This window comes from Panthera uncia (genome assembly GCF_023721935.1).
Source record: "Panthera uncia isolate 11264 chromosome A3 unlocalized genomic scaffold, Puncia_PCG_1.0 HiC_scaffold_12, whole genome shotgun sequence".
Lineage (NCBI taxonomy): Eukaryota > Metazoa > Chordata > Mammalia > Carnivora > Felidae > Panthera > Panthera uncia.
Window position 1 is genome coordinate 33,992,491 of NW_026057579.1, and position 19,817 is coordinate 34,012,307.

Consider the following 19,817-nt stretch of genomic DNA (forward strand, 5'->3'; position numbering starts at 1 on the left):
CTTCCCCCGTCAGCCCCGATTGCTCGCTGTGATGATGCATTATCATACTGGGTGTCTTGAGTGTGGGCACCGTGAAGCGCCATATTGAATGGAGGAGAGATCTAATGAGTACACCCGGGTGGCTGGGGTGATGTGAGGGGATGGTTGGATGCTGCGGCCTTAGAAAGGATTGTGGCCTTTAGGGGTTGTTTTAAATTTCTATAACGACTCTTGTGCTTCCCAGAGTCCTCTTCCTTTGCTTTAAAACTTTTTTGTCTTCAGCTCAGCATCCAGAGCCGTCCCTGCTCCACTTCTGAAACATCCATGTCACAAAGTGTAGACTCAGGAGGTAGACCACCTGGGTTGGAATCCAGGTTGGAATCTGGTGGCCAATTATTAGTTGTGTGGCCTAAGTGTCTTTGTGCCTCAGTGTCCTCATTTGTCAGTTGGGGGATAATAGCAGTATGAACTTCACAGGGTTGACTGAGTTAATGTAGGTGAAGCTTCTGGATGGAGCATGATGCACTCGAGGGCTCTGAGCTGTTATTTTACTCTTGTGTTGTTTGGCTAAGCCACTGATCTTTATCTAGCTCTTGGTGCGTGACGTCGAATTTTCTTGTTTAGAGAGAGAGGGAGTGAGAGAGAAAGAGAGAGAGAGAGAGAAACCTATTTGACCTATTTCACTATTTGACCTAATGGAAACCATTTGCTAATGTGCTAATGTACATCCTGGGGTTATCATTTACTTAGTAGATTCATGTGGGACTAACCGGGTTAATTTCATGTGAGTTTCTAGGTCTTTAGACAGTTTGGAGTGGTGAGGCTTGAGTGGAGTTCTGGAAGAACACTGGTGCCATGCACTGTTTACCCTGGCGAGGGCTCCACGAAGGGGAACCTATTCCAGGAGGTGCCGGTCTGGGCAGAGTCAGTGTTAGCTCCAAGTTTATATAAAATGCCGTTTTAGGAGGCTGTTGGTCAAAACAGCCCCTAGTCTTATGAATGTGAAAAATGAAGAAAGTATGGTGATTGTGTCAGTCTGGTCACTCGGCACCAGTATCTGAAGGTCGCAGGCATGCCCCGCCAGAGGGAAATCTCTGGAAAACCCAGATGGAGCCGCGGGCTGGGCAGAGGTTTGCTGTCTATTTCTGACCAGTGTGAGGCTGGGCAGCATGTCAGGCTGGGACACATTGAGCAGGACGTGCACGAGAGCCTTGTGTGGCTGCGCCTGTGGTTGCTCGGAATGTCTACCCCACCTTCGGGAGAATTCTCGGGCGCAGTGCCTGCCGATGGGTTCCGTGTCCTGAAATTCTTCCTCTTCTGGGAAGCTCTTTATGGCAATGATTCCCAATGGAGAGCTCTGGGAGTGTGTTTGGGAGCCTGCATTTGTTGTTCTTATTTAAAAATAATTTTTTATGTTTATTTATTTTTGAGAGAGAGAGAGAGAGAGAGAGAGAGAGAAAGCAGGTGCAAGCAGGGGAGGGACAGAGAGGGGCAGAAGATCCGAAGCGGATCCTGTGCTGACAGCAGGGAGCCTGACATGGGACTCGAACTCACCAGCCAACCATGAGATCATGACCTGAGCTGAAGTCGGAGGCTTAACGGAGCGAGCCACCCAGGCGCCCCCGGAAGCCTGCGTTTGCGACACCGGGATGATAATCCCTGGAGCAAGTACTGAGTACTGAGTCAGGGAGCACAGTGGAAACCCCTGGTTTGCACCATGTACAGAATGGGCCATAACTCAGAGCAACTGTGCCGCAGACTCAGTCTCACTAAGACAAAGTGGTTTGAGTTGTTTTTCTAGAAATGGAAACAGGCTTGCCCTGAGTCATTCACACCCTGGCCAAATCGCTTTTGTTAGCAATCGTTCACATTTCCTAGATAATCTTATACGCACGTAGGCTCTTCTCAAACACACCTCCTCCACGCGGCCTGCGGAGTGACCAGAATTATGACCTGGGAAGTCGTCACTCCCTGAGCCAGCTGGGAAACTCAGAAGGATGCCCGGTGGAAGTGTCACCATCTTAAAAAAGAGATTAATGACGATACAGAAGAGAAAGGGCCAGCCACTGGCTGCTGTTTATTGTGCAACAGCTATATGCGTGCGCTGGCTAAGGGCTTACACCCCCAGATCACATCTGCAATCTTCATAGGCAGCGTGCCGTCTGCATCGGACAGATAAGGACAGTGAAGCTGAGCGAGGACGTGTTCGTCTTAGGGTGGATTTCAGAGCGAAAGGAAAGGCTGCTGACACATCGCCAGCGGGTTGTGTTCTACCCCTGGGAGGGGCGACGATGTGCTGATTCTCCACCGCCTGTTGTTTCACGTGGTCTCCTCTGTGGCTGGCGTTTTGAACGTGACCGGGCGTGGGGCGAGAGAGGGACAGCGGACAAGCAGCGAGGCCCGACAGGGGACCGTGTGAGGACTCCAGCTGTCCGCCACCTTGACCTTGGCTGGGGAGGCAGACTTACTGCTCTTTGCTGCTGTTCCATGCACGTCTCCCAGTTCGGAAAGCTGCACGCTTGTTGCCTTAGGGCAGATGCAGTGCAACGGAAGAGGGGAAGCTCAGGCTTGAGTTTCAGAAGAACTCAGGGTGTGAACAATACACTCGGCAGAATAGTAGCTTGGGGCCAGTTTTTGTTCCATGCCTCCCGGAGATTAAAAAAAGGTTCTAGAGACTGGGGAAGGGAAGAAGGGCTCCGAGTGGGTGCCCAGCTGTGAGTCCCGGGTGGGAGGGGTCGTGGAGGGTCCCTACAGAGACTCCAGATATGCTGGAGACACCCCGTGGGTCTCCTGTCGCCCCTGAAATTCCCTGGGGGGATCCGGGAAAGTAGCTTTAACCCAGAGTCACCCTAGACGGGCAGGTGAACGTTTTCCCCAGGGATTTAGGCAGACAGGTCTGAGGGGCCTCAGCACGGGCTCCTTGACCTTGTGCTGACTCTCCCCGAGTGCAGAACAGGCAACAGCTCAGAATGTTGACTTTGTGGCCAGAGAGGCCCAGGGGCCGCTGTACCTGCAGAGGGCCCACAGCTGGGACAAGGAAGATGTAGATCATGAACTGCCACCGGGAAACCAGATGGAAGGAGAACGTTTTGGTGAACACCAAAAACGTATCCGCTAATAGATGGCGGTGACCAAGGGCCATATCCTCACACTAATGTTTCCATCCCACCTCACTGTCTGGGCATGAGGCACTTCAGGGCTTTGATGTGACCCGGCACAGGAGGAAATGAGACCCTAAAGTTAAATGTAGGCATCACAAAACTAAACGAACTGTTGTTTCTTGTGCACTCAAATCTGAAAGCCAAGATTTGCAGCCATTGCTTGCATTGGTTAGTGACGAATTTGCTCTCATAGAGGTGCTGGCAATTAGAGTTCTTGGTCACGGTAAGGTTTTAGACACACCTTTAGTGACAGTGCTGCAGGGTCATAGGAGAAGGGTCATGGGAGTTTGAAAGCCTGGTGTTTGGTTCTGACCTTGACCTTTACTCAAAGCATGGCTTTGACCATTGATTCATTATTCTGGACCTTTATTTTTTTTTTTTAAGTGTTTTATTTATTTTTGTGAAAGGGGGGGGGGCAGAGAGAGAGAGGGAGACAGAATTCGAAGCAGTCTCCAGGCTCTGAGCTGACAGCACGGAGCCCAGTGTTGGGCTCGAACTCATGAACCATGAGACCATGACCTGAGCCGAAGTTGGACACTTAACGGACTGAGCCACCCAGGAGCCCCTCTATTTTTTATTTATAAATTCATGTTGGGTGAATTATCTCTAATGTCCCTCGGAGTCCCAATTTTATAAGATCATAAAATTAAAATCAGATATTAAATTCATTTCAGATGGGGAAAGGAAGACACCACATGGCCTTCCTTTCCCCCCGTTACTCATATTATCAACCAACTCACAGTCTTTTCATTTCTACCCTATTTTGTGCTTACTTCTGAGGCAGCCTCTCATTGTGTGGCTTTTCTCCCAGGTGGCTGCCTAGGAATTCTTGATGTTTGCACTGGTCCTTGGTTCTCTGGTATCCTGCATTTGGTCTTAAAATAGGCACATGCTTAATCATGTGCTGACCTACTAATGTGAAGAAATCCCCAATGTCGATGAGGTTTAAAAAGGGAGCCCCAGGACGATCACAGCATTCTTGACCCCAGTGACAGTCATTAAGTATGCAGCCTTCTTCATGCGGACATCTGTCCTTGGATGTAAGTTTTGCACTTTTCAAAACCATGGTACCAGGAAGATCAAAACAGCGTATTTAGTACATATGTTATTCCCCAAACAAGTAGGAATATCTATATTGGAAGATGTGTGAATTCTGATATTTCATATTTTCACTACTGTCCTAATTGTTGAACATATTATTTAGTTCCAAGGGAAGACTGAAGGAGGATATAGAGAGATGTAGTTACACCAGCAAATTGTGCACCTCTCTCTGTGCCTGTGTCCTACACATGATGGCCAAGAATTTAAGAATTCAGCGATACAAAATATGACTTTACAGAAATAACAGTGCGTTTCCTGTGATTTGGACTAGCTATTCGCCCTCCCCCAGCATGGTGTCAGGTGCCCCTCTTCTGTGTTCTCATGGCACCCTTGACTTACCTCTCCTATAGCATTTGTCACCGTTTCTGGTGATTTCTGCTAACTTGTCTACTTTGCACAACGGATGGTGAGCTCCTTGAAGACAGGAATTGTGTCGTTCATTATTGTAACATGAGTGCCTACTGAAGGGTTGAATGGATGGAAGGATGGGTGGGTGGGTGGATGGGTGAAGGGTGAGGGGCAGAGGTGGTGAGTAGAAAAAAGGAGCAGAAAACAAGTGACAATTGTTTGGCACAACGAATCCCTGTCAAGTGATGCGTGAAGTTAAACTGATGTAGGTGAGCTGCCCGACCAGTTGGAAACACTCTATGGTGCAAAAGTACGGCTCGTAGCTAGAATTGTTGATTTGCACACAGGTTTTAAAGAGGGTAAAGATAATTCATCATGTAAGCAATTTACTTGTCCATGAAGGCATGAGGCATATTTGTCCAATTACCAACTTGATTAGTGAAGTGATGTAGGAAGTTGGGTTTGGCTCATTTGATGTAGTTGACCAATTTCAAGAAGGATGTCTAATTTGAAGCTCTGCTCGTTTTAAAAATACCAAGCTCGTTATCTTATAGCATTGGTTCTCAGGCTCGGTTATACAGGTGATCCTTGAACAACTCGGGGATTAAGGGTGCCAACCTCTGGGGCAGTTGAAAATCTGTGTATAGCTTTGACTCCCCCCAAACCTTAGCTACTAATAGCCTACTGTTGACTGGAAGGAAGCCTTGTCGATAACATAAATACTCGATTAACACATGCTTTGTATGTTGTATGTATTATATACTGCAGTCTTACAATAAGCACAGAAAAGAAAATATTAAGAGAGTCATAAGGAAGAGAAAAGACATTTACAGTCCTGGGCTGTAAAACATCGTGTATAAGTGGACACAACACAGTTTAAGCCCACATTGTCAAAGGTCAACTGTATGTTAGAAGCACTGGGGAAACTTGGGAAAAAAACCCTGATTCTCGGGGATTGTCTCAGATTCCTGGAGGTGGTACCCAGGCAGCAATGGCTGTTAAAGCTCTCCGAGTGATTCCAAGAGGCATGACCTCTTAACTGGGCTCTGACATACACATGGACACTAGACTATAAATTCCAAGAAGGAATTGGCCCAAATACAGCAGCAACTTCGTCTGGAGCTTTAAAATGGATACTTTCTTTAAAAAAATTTTTGTTAAATATTTATTTTTGAGGGGGGGGGAAGGGCAGAGAGAGAGGGAGACAGAGAATCTGAGCTGTCAGCACAGAGCTGGACACGGGGCTCGAACTCACAGACCGCGAGATCATGACCTGAGCCAAAGTCAGACGCTTAACTGACGGAGCCACCCAGGCGCCCCTAAAATAGATACTTTCTAAAAGCATCTTCAATTAATAGTTTAAAAACTCATACTCACTAAAAATAGTGAAAGTGCCCTGCAAGTCAGTTTCATTGTTTTGAATTCATTATTAACTAAAGTCATTGTTTTGTGCCCAACTTCACTGGATGTCACGCACTGAATCAAGCTTTCCCCATGCTTGGAAAGATAAAGATGTTTACAGCTCCGTGTAGACGCTGTGTGCGTGGGACATGGGCCGGTTTCCTGGCTCAGCTGCCACTCACTTTGTCTCAAATGCCACAGGTGCGGCAGGCCAAGTCTTTTAATACCACGTCCACCCTTGGGGATTAAATTCATTCCCAGAGAAAAGGGATTCATAAATCCTGGCCCTGCCTTCCAAACGGCAGTCTGATTTCACCAGGGTGATAAATTGCTCCTATCAAAACAGACATCACGTCTCCCAGGGAAATAATGGGATCCGACAGAACCGAGGGGAATGTCTTCAGCACTTACCAACAGGGGACCGATGAAGAATCAAGTCTTGGGAAATCAGTGACTATTTTGTTTCATTATTATTTTCGAGCCTCTCTCAACCTCTCTTTTTTTTTTTTTTTTAACGTTTATTTATTTTTGAGACAGAGAGAGACCGAGCATGAATGGGGGAGGGTCAGAGAGAGAGGGAGACACAGAATGTGAAACAGGCTCCAGGCTCTGAACTGTCAGCACAGAGCCCGACGCCGGGCTTGAACTCACGGACCGCGAGATCGTGACCTGAGCCGAAGTCGGACGTTCAACCGACTGAGCCACCCGGGCGCCCCACTCTCAACCTCTCTTAAGCGGTAAGAGGTACAGAAAAGCAGATAGAAGGGATAAGGTGATTAACTTTAAATGAAAAAAATCCATCATAAAAATGCCCTAGCCACGCGTCCGTTGGAGGGTGTGGGATCGGGCCGGGGGTTGGGTGGGCTGGCACAAAGGTGTGTGGGGTTATCTCTTATAGTCTCTTTGGCGAGAGGGGGGTGTGGGGAAGCCGCCGCAGGGGTGAGGTGATTTCCTGGGCAGAGAGGCAGTCCTTGCTGAGAACCCCTTCCTGCCCACCCTGCCCCACAGTGAGACCTATGGTCTCATGTTCCTGGTTGGGGGGTGGGTGGCGTGAGAAAGTCCGAGGGCCTTGGAGAAAATGCGAATGTTATCCGGCCAGAAAAACTTCTTAAACTCTGACTAGCTAGTAACAATTTATGGTAAATCACTTTCCCCAAATAGCCAACTGGCCTCTTCCTTGGGCCTACGAATAAATGGGAGAGTGGAAATTGATTACATAACTTCTCTTTCACCGATTTCCCAGCACCGTATCTTGCCAGACTTTAGGTTTCACTTGTACTAGGACAATAGCCTCTTTCCGGACTCCCAGTGTGAGTCAGGTTCCTGTGGCTGTTTCCTCGGCTGGAGATCTTCTGGCTGTATCTTCTGCCCTCCCCACCCTCCCAAAGCTCTTGGAAGTCTCTCCGAACATCCCCAGGAGGATTATCGGCTGCTTTTATCACTCTTTGTATGTCCTCTAATACTTGGGAGCAGAGAATAGCCCTTTGAGTGCATTCACTCGTGCATTCATTCAATAAGACATATCGAGCTCCTCCTCCTATGTGCCAAGCACTGTGCCACATACACAGGATAGAAAAAGAGAGAGTGGAGACAGATCTGTCCCTGCGGAGACCCAGATCAATGTGCTTTGCGTGGAATTTCAGTGGTACTGGGAGGCTGCCCTGGGTCCTGTGAGGAGGGGGCAGAGGGGGCTGACTTTCCTTGCCGAGACCTGGCTTTCGTCAGCAGTCCAGAACACTGGAAGCGTCTTCCAGTTCTGAGTTTCTGTGAACTGGAGTCATCTGAACCAGAAAGCCTTTTTTTTTTTTTTTTTTTTAAGATGTGATTTGTTTGGTCCCTTAATTGCTAAAGTGATATACCTTCCTTATGGAAAGTTTGTACCATACAATGAATCGGAAAGGAAATAAATTCGTCATAATTCCACCACTTAGGGATAATCACTGGTTAACGTGCTGCCTTGATAATCAGCCTTTCATTATGCATTTATTCCTTTAATGAGGTCAGGAGCAACTACTTTCTTGTTTGTCCATGAATTCCCACAGGCATATATTGTTTTCCCCCTCAGTGCGTCTTCCCCTTCGACACGATTTTTATGGTTTACTGTTACTACTGCTACCATTAGGATTAGTTCTTTTATCATTAATTGGCGTGGGTCAAATGTTCACAATGCGTCAGGCACGATTCCGAATGCCCAGTGTCCAGGTAAAGCGGGTGGTTACCGCTGTTTCTCACACGAGCCCATCGAAGCCCACAGTGCCTGTACAGCAGGCTGAAGACTCGCCTTGCAAATCGGTGTCCCGGCTGAGGAGCCTGGGTGTCCGCTGATCACACCACACGACCCGGAGCTCCACATCTTTTCCACGTCTGAGTTCCAAATATCGGGCCCATCGCTGCTACTTGCCAGTTTCCCACCGTTAGAAATGACACCTTGAGGGGCACCTGGGTGGCTCAGTCGGTTAAGCGTCCGACTTCAGCTCAGGTCACGATCTCGCGGTCCGCGAGTTCGAGCCCTGCGTCAGGCTCTGGGCTGACGGCTCAGAGCCTGGAGCCTGCTTCCGATTCTGTGTCTCCCTCTCTCTCTGCCCCTCCCCCATTCATGCTCTGTCTCTCTCTGTCTCCAAAATAAATAAACGTTAAAAAAAAATTAAAAAAAAAAAAAAGAAATGACACCTTGATCGAACCCTTGCAGCTACAAATTTGCATAGGGTGTATTCTTTTTTAATTCAGATGAATCCTCGCTGTAGAATCATAAAGTCAAAGGACATGCTAGCTCTCGGTATATGTTGCCAACCGCTCCTCTGTCCCTAAGTAGAGGTGAGATGTCCAGTGCCCCAAACCAGGCAATGAACAGACAGAGGGACCAGATGCGATTCTGAGGCGGAAAAGATCAGACACATCCAAAGACAGACCAGGACGCTGAGTATGGAGGGAGAGGGCTCACCGCATCCTGGCACGTCCAGCTTTGCCTGTACCAGGAACCCTTGATTTATGTTTCGTTTTTAAAATTTATTTACTTATTTTGAGAGAGAGAGGAAAAGCAGGGGAGGGGCAGAGGGAGAGGAGAGAGGGAATCCCAAGGAGGCTCCGCACTTTCAGCTCAGAGTCCAATGTGGGGCTTGAACTCACCAACCGTGAGATCACGACCTGAGCTGAAACTAAGAGTCGGATGCTTAAGCGACTGAACCACCCAGGTGCCCCGGAACCCTTGATTTATAGCAGGTACAGGGACAGCCTTATAGGTTATGGGTTTTACCAGCTACATCATCTAAAGTTAACTGATACCACACAAATGCTGACTTTTCATTTGCCCCCAGTTAAAAAAAAAAATTGTGGGTCTTTATTGTCTTTCTCTGCCTTAGTCAAGCCTGAAGCTCATGCCGACTCTTCCCATGTAGAAATGTCAGACGAAATCCCAGTGCCATCAAATGAGACCTTTCTTCCTCCACCTGCACATTATGACTCTAATAAACACGTTATCAGCTCATGAAAATGATGGCAAACAGGTGACTGAAGGGTTTGGTAAGTCAGCAGCAAAGATTAACAGTTCCTTTCAGAGCAAGCTGTAAGAGGTTCCCCTATTTAAAACAATTGTGGCATGTGAATTTACAGCACTTAAATCATTATCGGCAATTAGTCCTTGTCAAAAAGGTTGCAGCTGGCTTCAATTACAGGTAAGATTTTTCTAATTTGAACTTAGTAGTGCGTCTGATAAGTAGGACTTGGAGAAACACCCTTTGGGAGATTTACAATTTGAAGGAAACTATGGCATTTCAAAATTCAAAAATTCATCCTTGTCAGCAACGCTTTGTCACTGACGTCTGTTCTTAAGCATCTAGAAAAATTTCCATAAACTTCATCCTTCAGCTGGAGGCTTCCCTAACACAAAATTTTACTGATTAAAAAATTGCTTTTTAGATTACAAAGCACTACATGCCCATTATATAAACAAAATTCTGAGAAGTACAGAGGATACAAAGTAAAAATAACTGTCTTTGACATCCCCTCATCCTTACTCCACTAAGGTTCAGAACTAAGCAATTTTGGTTTTAAGATCTAAGCAATTTTGGTTTTAATTCTTCTAGAAATTACCACCATAGCTTTATCTAGAATTATTTTTACCCCTGTGTCTTAATCAATTAACTTTGGACGGTGTGTATTAACTATTTACTAAGGAAGATGTGGGGGGCGCCTGGCTGGCTCAGTCGGTAGAGCATGCAACTCTTGATCTTGGGGTTGTGAGTTCAAGCCCCACGTAGGGCCTACTTAAAAAAAAAAAAAAGAAAGGAAAGAAAGATGTGAGACTTAGTGCCTTTACATACCCTCCCATCTTTCCTTCGCATGTTGACTTTTGCTGATTAGGTGCTTAAGTTTTTCTGTAGCTTCAGAACTTTAAGTACTGTGCTTATCTATTCCTTGATCCAACAACTTTAGATTTTCGCCATTCTGATAGGTGTGTTGTGGTATTTTGTGGTTGTTTTAATTTGCATCTCCCTGATGACATAGATGTGGAGCATCTTTTTTTTTTTAAGTTTAAAACAAAATTTATTTATTCATTTTGAGAGAGAGCATGAGCAGGGGAGAGGCAGAGAGAGAGAGAGAATCCCCAGCAGGCTCTGCAGGGTCAGCACAGAGCCTGACATGGGGCTCCAACTCACAAAACAGTGAGATCATGATCTGAGCTAAAATCAAGAGTTGGACACTTAACCAGCTGAGGCACCCTGGAGCATCTTTTCATGGGCTTACTTGTTGCTAGTCTATCTTCTTCAATAAAGTGCCTGTTCAGCTCTTTTGCTCATTTCTAAATCAGTTGTTTACTTTCTTATTGTTGAGTTTTAAGTGATTTTTGGGTACATTTGGGGTAACAATTTTTCCCGGATACATATTTTGCAAGTATTTTCTCCCTGTCTGTGGCTTGTGTTCTCATTCTTTTGACCATGTCTTTCCCAGAGGAGACGTTTGTAATATTAATGAAGTCCAGCTTATTAATTCTTTACGGCTCATATCTTTGGTGTTGAGGAGCCATCAACTTGAGGCATTATCTGTTGATTCCCCATTAAGAAAGGTGAGAAAATTAGCATCTTTGTAATCCCCACCTTTATTCTCTCTTTATCCAGCTATGTCATCATACTTTTATATTATATTTACATGTTTATTGTAACTAAAAGTTTTCTATGTTCCTAAGGATCAATTCTGAAAACAAAGAGTTGAAAAAACAGCATTTATATTACAACAATTATTTGTTTGTTTGTTTGTTTGTTTATTTATTTATTTTAAGTTTATTTATTTATTTTGAGAGAGACAGAGACAGCATGAGCAGGGGAGGGGCAGACAGAAGGAGACCAAGAATCCCAAGCAGGCTCTGCCCTGTTTGCGCAGAACCTGACGCAAAGCTTGAACCTGTGAACTGTGAGATCATGACCAGAGCCGACATCAAGAGTCAGACGCTTGGGGCACCTGGGTGGCTTAGTCGGTTAAGCATCCGATTTCAGCTCAGCTCATCACCTCATGGTCTGTGGGTTCAAGCCCCATGTCGGGCTCTGTGCTGACAGCTCAGAGCCTGGAGCCTATTTCAGATTCCGTGTCTCCCTCTCTCTCTGCGCCTGCCCCACCTCTCAAAAATAAATAAATATTAAAACAATTTAAAAAAAAGAGTCAGATGCTTAACCAACTGAGCCACCCAGGTGCCCCACTACTGCGGTTATTTAATATTTTTCCTGCAAAACAAATGAAGGAAGAGTTCTCTGTTATTACACTGGTGCTATTTGAAGGATAATCTTCCAAGACTCAAGATTAAACATATTTTTTCCCCTAAACTCCATCTATTACTCAAAATTAGGACACCTTTAAATTTGCACCTTCTTTAGGTCATGCATATTTTGCACTCCTGCCTCTTACCCCCTGGTGTTTCTTGTTTCCATTCTTTTTCTTTGTTTTTTATTTTTGTAGCCATTGACTGAAGGAACATTTGCATCCTCCTGTCTTTTAGACCTTTTAGGATCTTAATTATACAATATCCATAAATGGATTTGTTTCTGTCTTGAAGACTTTCCCTGAGCCCTCTTGGTTTCTCTTTTTATGGGTCCATTGCTTTCCAGACACCCAGCACAGCCCTCAGCCTTGGACTGCTTTCCTTGATCTCCTCCTTAGCTCACTGTGAGTTAAATTTTATAGCATCTTTATTTACTTTTATTTTTTTCTACTTGAGAGAGGGGTGGGGAGAGGGGAAGATGGAGAGAGAGAGAGAGAGAGAGAGAGAGAGAGAGAGAGAGATTGAGAGAGAGAGAATCCCAAGCAGGCTCCATGTTCAGTGCAGAGCCTGACATGGGGCTCGATCCCATGACCCTGGGATCATGACCTGAGCCAAAATCAAGACTTGGATGCTCAACCGACTGCCCAGTGTCTTTTTTTCTTGAGTTCCTGTTTCATTTTGCCAAAGTAACTTCTCTGTGCCACAGTTTTTTCATCTATAAATTTAGAGTAAAAATAATGCCATAGGGTTGATGTGAAGGCTCAAAGTTAGTTCCCGCGAAGTGCTAAGAAGACTACCTTGCAAGTATTGCTCTGTAATATTTTCAGAAAGGGAAGTAAAACTCCCTGAGTCCAAAAACTCTTGAAATATCTTTATTTTCTACCACACCACTTGGTTGATAGTTTGGAGTAGAATTTCAGTTTCAAAATAACTTTCCCTTAAAACCTGTGCCTTCATCCTCCAACATTATATCCTGTTGGTAAGTCTAGGGTCAATTCAGTTCTTGTCCTTTGTAGACCATCTTTTTTTTTTCTTCCTTCTAGAAGCAGCTAGGGCTCTTGTTTTCTCATTGGGGTTCTACAATGTTAACAGAGTATAGGAGGTAGTTTTGTATTCCCTTCCACTCGTCCTACTTGGTATTTGCTATGCCCTTTCTATTTCAAAACTCAGGTTCTGTCTTTAGTTGAGAAGATTCTCCTGTTTTATTTCCTTTCTTTTCCCTCCTCTATTGTCCTTGTTATCTGATTCTGGAGATCTAAGGACGCCATTAGAATTTTAAAAAATTATCTTCTCTTCCAATAGTTATTTCTCTTCCCACTGGGATTAGTTGTCCATTTCTTCCTCTTGGATATTCTATTTTCTTTTTTCCCTTTTCAAATTCCTGCTGTTTTTTGGTTGCGTCTTCATGAATGTTGAACAAAGGTAGTTGGTGAGCAAAGGTAGTTGATGTGGTTTCCTGTGCAAATGTGTTGGTCTGTAAAGCAGAACCATCACCCTCTTGACCTGGACGCACATGGGCGGCTCTGGTAACAGGTGCGCTTCCCCTGGGGTGCCAGAGCAGAGAACGGGCTTGAAACCTTCCATGATCGGTTCTTTCCCCAGATGATCCCAATTCTTCAGAGGTAAAAAATCTATCCAGTAAAATAATTATTTAGTTGTCTCGTAAGGCAAATCCGTGCATTAACTGAATTTTCCCTGCTTTCATTCTGGGGAGAAGAAGGCAGCAGAGCACATGATAAGGGACCGAATTGTAATGAAGGACTGGGCGGAGAGTTGATAGAGCGGCATAAACGTTCGCAGAGACAAAGCACCATTACGTTTCTCCATTCGTGATTGCCCGTGGCTCATCTGGCGTTTCGTTGCCCAAGAGGCTGACAGCCTGATGGGCCTTCCCACGTGCCCCTCCATGCATTCCCGGGCATCGCTCACTAGACGCTGGTGCTGGATCCATGTGGTGGGTCTCTTCCTACCTGGACCCATCCCTGGGGTCTCCTTGCAGTGGCTGACTCTCCTGGGATCTCTGTGGGATCTCAGCCATCGTCACAGTGGTTAAACCTCCGTCTCTAGCCCACGTCTCTCTCTGAAGTCCCACCTGGGGGTCCCCTTCTCCCACTCACAGCCCCCAGGCTGAGGTCAGCATCTTTCCTGCTCTCTTGTTCCCAAGTGCCCCATCTATCTATCTATCCAGTGTCCCATCTACCCGGTGATCCGAGCCTGGCAGCAGGAGACATTACACGCAGGGCCCTTTATTTCACCTCTGACATCTTAGTAATTACGTGATCTTGTCTTTCGTAGCGTGAGCTGCTTCAACGAACACCACGGACTGGGGGGCTTAAACAACAGAGATTTATTTCTCACAGTTTTGGGGGCTGGAAATCTGAGATCGGGGTACGGCCTGAGCAGCTGGGGGTCCTCTCTGTAGTTTGCAGATGCACGCCTCTAGCAGAGAGAAGGTCACCTCTGGTGTCTCTCTTAGAAGGGCACTAATGCCACTGAGGGGGCTCCATGCTTATGACCTACTCACCTCCCAGAGGCCCCTCTCCTGATATTGTCACACTGGGGACTGGGCTTCAATGCGTGGATTTTGGGGGACACTCACTTTCAGTCCGTGGACTATCTTGTATCTTTCACGCACCTGTTGTGTGTCCCCTTCTCAGTCTTCTCATGCTTTAGCTCAAGTCTTCCTTGTCCTGGTCTGCGTGGCCTCTAGATGTTTTCTTCCTGTGCTTGTGTGTGTTTTTCTCTGACGACACTGCACACATCCAGAGTGTGGCTCTTGTGCTGCAAGGTCTTGTGTGCGGGACCATACCTGTCTGTCTGTCTGTCTTCTCCTCTAAGTCCTTAGGGCCTCCGTCCCCAATCTCTTATGCACCCACAACAACAACAACAACAACAACAACGACAACCAGTGGCAATTAAGCTCCCCATGGGTAGGGCTTTTTATACTTTTCCTGTTTTATTCGCGGCTGGTCTCCAGGACCTAGAACAGTGCACGACCTATCATTGGTGTCGAAGAAATAGGGTATGAATCCAGTCATACCTATTTCCATCCATCTGACAAGTGAGTCTTCCCCAGCTCCTATCCCTGTCTCCTGATTTTTCCTCTTTCCCTCCCTATCAGGTGTCACACACGGATACAAACCACTCTGATAGCACCTTCCGGATAATAGTGGAGAAGAATGCATTGGCCACGCCTGTGGCTGCATCCCGTGGGCTGGGACACGTTAATCAGCTCTGGCAAAGCTACTCCGACTGGAAGTCACAAAGGGGGTTGCTGCTTGGTTGTCCTGTCCTGTAGAGTGTGTCGGGATTGTTTCCAGGCCAGATTGGTGAATGGAATAGATGTGTGTTGGGTTCATACCCTGCACCCCCCTCAGTCTTCAACCTCTGGTGTTCCTTCCAGGTATGTGATGTATTTTTGGTTTCCTGTTAATGGGGCAGGAAAGCATTTCAGGGACTTCCATTTAATTTGCCCACCGAGCCTACTCTAGAAATGAATATAGTAGTTTTCCAACTTCCAAAGTCCCTTTAAATTATATCTTTGGGGGCCAGGGGAAGGCCACGGTTGGGTCTGTGGACACGGGAAAGCCACTCTGAGCCAGACCTAGCCGGGTCTTCCTTACAGCTGGCCCCCACGCCTCCACTTTAGTGGGGGGCTTCAGGATCATGCCTCAGGTCCCCAGTGATCAGTGTCACCTCAGGTCTTGTGCCCAATAGTCCTCAGCGGGGCTGGGCGTCTCTACTGTCCTCCAGGGTGTGGTCACCTGAGTATGTGGGGTGGCCTCTCTAGGGAAGAACGAGGGGAGTCATTCACACGTGCACTTGCTGTGAAGCTGTGGGTCTTTCCTGGGGACCCTTCTGTTCTTGGGTCAGTGGGTTCTAGACCTAAAAGCTGGCTCCGGTCCAGGTACCAAGTCTGGTGCTGAGATCTGGCTTTTCCTGGGGCGGTTTGATTGTCCTGGTTCAGCCTCTTGATTGTCTTTCCTTGATTTTTTTCTTTTTTTTTTTTTTTTTTGAGTGTATAGGTTACACGATACATCTCTCTTGGCCACCCATCTCCTACAATCCCAGGCATGCTGTGTCCACGACTGTCTCTGGGTCAGGCCCCTCTGGAGGCCGCTCCAGCCATGTTGCCAAATTATAGCTGTGCCCCCTCCCCCCATCTTGCATCTAGTTCAATGCCACAGTGTCTTTTACCATTTCAAGACTCCATCAGCCCATTTCCAGTAGGGAGTCCAGTTCTGCAACAACAGGACGGCCACTTCTGGGCTTTGCAGCCGCGTTCTCCCAGCCGGGGTGGCCCTCTCGTTGGCTGTGCACACGAGTGCTGTTTCCGGGGCTCTTTTTTTTTTTTTTTATGTTTATTTATTTTTGACAAAGAGAGAGACAGAGCGTGAGCAGGGGAGGGGCAGAGAGAGGGAGACACAGAATCGAAAGCAGGCTCCAGGCTCTGAGCTGCCAGCACAGAGCCCGATGCGGGGCTCGAACTCACAGACCGCGAGATCATGACCTGAGCCGAAGTTGGACGCTCGACCGACTGAGCCACCCAGGTGCCCCTTCCGGGGCTCTTTTGATGCACATGGCTGGTTGGTGTTCGGAACTCACGTGATACCTCTGCTCTGGAAAGCCCACTTCCCTGAGCCTCTTCCTCTTTACTACCTGCTTGGCCGTCCTGACATTTCTGCTTTTTTAGTGTGGGCCGTCCCAGGAGCATGTCAGCACGGCCTTGGGGCCTTGCCAGAGCTAACACTGTGCGTGTAATGGCAGACACGCCCATGTGGATGTATTCTCCCTATTGCACACTTAGGGTCTGTGCATCTCGGTCCGGCCCGTGTGTTCCCTTGGGTCCCGTCCATGCCTCTCAGCCACTTCCCCCACTGGGTGTTGCTGTGACCTGGTCTGGGGGTAAGAAGGCAAGTGGGAGAAATCGCTTCTTGTGGGGCACAGGCCTCTGCAGCATTTTCACACCAGGGAGGAGTGCTAGCCTTCGATAGAAAGAGAGGGTCACTTCTGCAGGCCCAGAGGGTCCTTAAGGGTTTTTCTGTGACCTCTGACCTAGAAGTCCCCATTACAAATATCAGGGTCCCACTCCCGTCAGCCTTTGGCATTGTGGACTTGTCGGGGCTGAGGATCTAACCTTCTCCGGAGCTTTGCAGCCCTGATAATTAAGTCCTGAGCCTGATCTTCAGCGTTCCCTAACCTCTGGCTAGAAGAGATGCGTCTTCTCAGATGTTGCCGGTGAGGTCTCTGACTTGCACGAGTCACCTTAAATTGGTGATTAATAATTCTCAGGTGCTCATTGTCTTTCTCCCATAGATGATGAGACTCAGGGACCGCCGTTCAACTCCATTATCCTCGTAATCACCACTTTCCAAAGTTCTCCAGCATCTGAGATGTTGTACTTACAGTGCGTTCCTCCCCTTCCACGCTGTCTGTCCCAGTGCGCCAGTGGTCAAAGTTTTAACACTGCGCCATGACATCCTGCCAAGGGCTTTCAGTACCCCACCTGCCACCAGTGTGGTAGATGGATGCCGTGCACTCCAGGGCTGAGTTCTCCCATCTGAATTGCTACTTGTAGACAATCTGATGGACTGGGCACCTTGGGAGCGTAAGGAAGATGCCAAGGGTAATTCTTCAGCCTTTGTTCTGACGAAGAGCACAGGGCGCGTGTGTATTCCCACTGCATTGATTTGAAAATGCTTGTGTGTGTTTACAGAGGAGGGGACTTGCCAGTTGCAATGGTGGTGGGCCTCATGGGCGCAGGGACGCCTGGCGGGGACCTAGGGACCAGCAGGGGATTTCCATCACCCAGAAGAGAGAGGTAACTTAGGCCAAGAGTGAACTTGTTTTAAATGGCAGGAGTGGCTAAAGACTCAGGTAAATGAAGAGAGAGAAAGACAAGATTTGAAGAATCTGGTAAATAAATAGTTAGCCTTTGTGTGTCCTAGGAATTTTTATTTTTTCGGGATTTTTATTTGCATTATTATATTTTTGAAGCTTATTTATTTATTTTGAGAGAAAGAGAGAGAGAGGGGGAGAGAGAAAGCTCCCCGTGCTGTCAGTGCAGAGCCCGACACGGGGCTCGAACACACAAACCACGAGATCATGATCTGAGCTGAAACCAAGAGTTGGATGCTTAACTGGCTGAACTACCCAAGCGCCCCTTTTTTCCAAGATTCTTAAGAAACATACTGTCGAGCTAGTAATTCTCACCATCAAATTAGTAAACAAGGCCACACTATTTTCTTGGGAAGGACCTTGGCATAATCTCTTGAAAAATGACACGTGACATGGCACCATCCCTGCCCCACCCACCGCCTTCTCCCTCCCCTCTTTCCTTCCTCTCAGTCGTGTCTCTTTATTGAATGCCTACCCTGTGCCACACACCAGCATCGTCCCGGGATCACTCAGCCAGAGGGTCTGTTCTGTCCTTCCCTAGTGGTCTCATCAGCTTGGGAATGACCTCGAGGGACTCGAGCTTCCTAGGCTCCATTCTCACAGATTCCCTCTCCAATGTATCCGGGCCCCTTCATAAGGACTCCCTCCTTGATAGAATGAACGGAATGATACTTTACATTGATTTAAGGAGTCTTAATTATTATTTATAAAGTGTTGTTGAACATGCAAAGCACAACTGCGACAAATGTGAACTTAGGACACATTTTACTGAGTTTCTGTAATTGCTAGCATGTTGGCCTGGCAGGGTGTTATCGGCACGACCTGTTACCGACTGCATACATTTCCTGGTTTTAAAAAGAAAAATCTCATTAAGGAAAAACTCATACGTTAGAGTCATCCTTTACACGGGAATCCACATGCAAGCCGGCAGGCCTGGTGGCTTTCTGTTTCTTCACGCGGGAGCCAATGCATCCAGTAATTAATCTTTTGTTGACTTCGAACTTTCACGTTCAAAAGGTTTCGTTTTCACTTCCAAACTCCCTGCGCTTTTGTGCACTGAATAATTGTACTGTATTTCTAATTACGAGGCTTCACTGCGACTCTTGAACACCGCTTTTCTTCTCGTTCCTCGTCTGAGAAGTGCGCAAGGAAAGCAGAATTTGTATGTTTCCCTGGTTTGCACGTACCCTCATGTGGGGCGGTCTCCGTTTGGTCCTGGGATCTCTGTCTTCTCTGTGTTTGGACTATATATAGCATAGATATGGTCCTCTCAAGATTCCGACCGGCAAGGAGCTGCTTATTTTGGTCACCAATCCTTTCAAGCCAGAATTTTTTGAAATAATAAAAGGAATTTATAAAACGCATCCCCTGGGAGCAGCTGTGAGGCCACACAAGCAGAGGGCTGAAGCGCTCACTCTCCTTGACGTACCCGTGCTTCCCGCTGATTTGCTTTTAGTCCCCTTGCTTTCACTGAGTTTGGTCGCTCTAGGAAACTGACAGTCTTGCATGGACATTCTTGGGAGAGCAAGGAAAGAAAGCAGGTATGGGTTTGCCCGCCCCCAGTGTTTGGCCCGTGGAGGGAAGGGATGGTTGTGTCCTCATCTTCGACTCATCAGGATTTGGCTCCATTGGGAACTGGAGAAACAAAAGAATGAATGATTAAAAGAATGAATGGGTAGGGGCACCTGGGTCACTCAGCAGGTTGAGCATCCGACTCTTGATTTGGGCTCAGGTCATGATCCCAGGGTTGTGGGATCGAGCCCCGCATTGGGCTGTGTGCTGAGCGTGGATCCTGCTTCGGATTCTCTCTCTCCCTCTGCCCCTCCTCTCCCTCCTCTCTAAAATCAATCAATCAATCACTCAATCAATCAACAAACAAACGAATGGGTGAATAGTAGGTGTGCAATCAATGTTTACATTAACTCTGTGATGTAACTCTGTATAGCTGTAGAGTACACAGAGGCATGTGCTATCTCCCTACACTTCTCCCGTGTGGTTGGAATTCCATTCTTATTTAGATTTCCCTTCCTTTCTCCTTCCCTTCCTCCTCCCTCCTTTCTTCCTCCGTTCTTCTTCCCTCCTTTCCTTCCCTCCTCTTCTCCTCCTCCATCTTCTTTTATGGACCAGAATCTCAGTATCTATGAGCCGCTGGCTCACATATATCGAGTCATTAGCTTTAC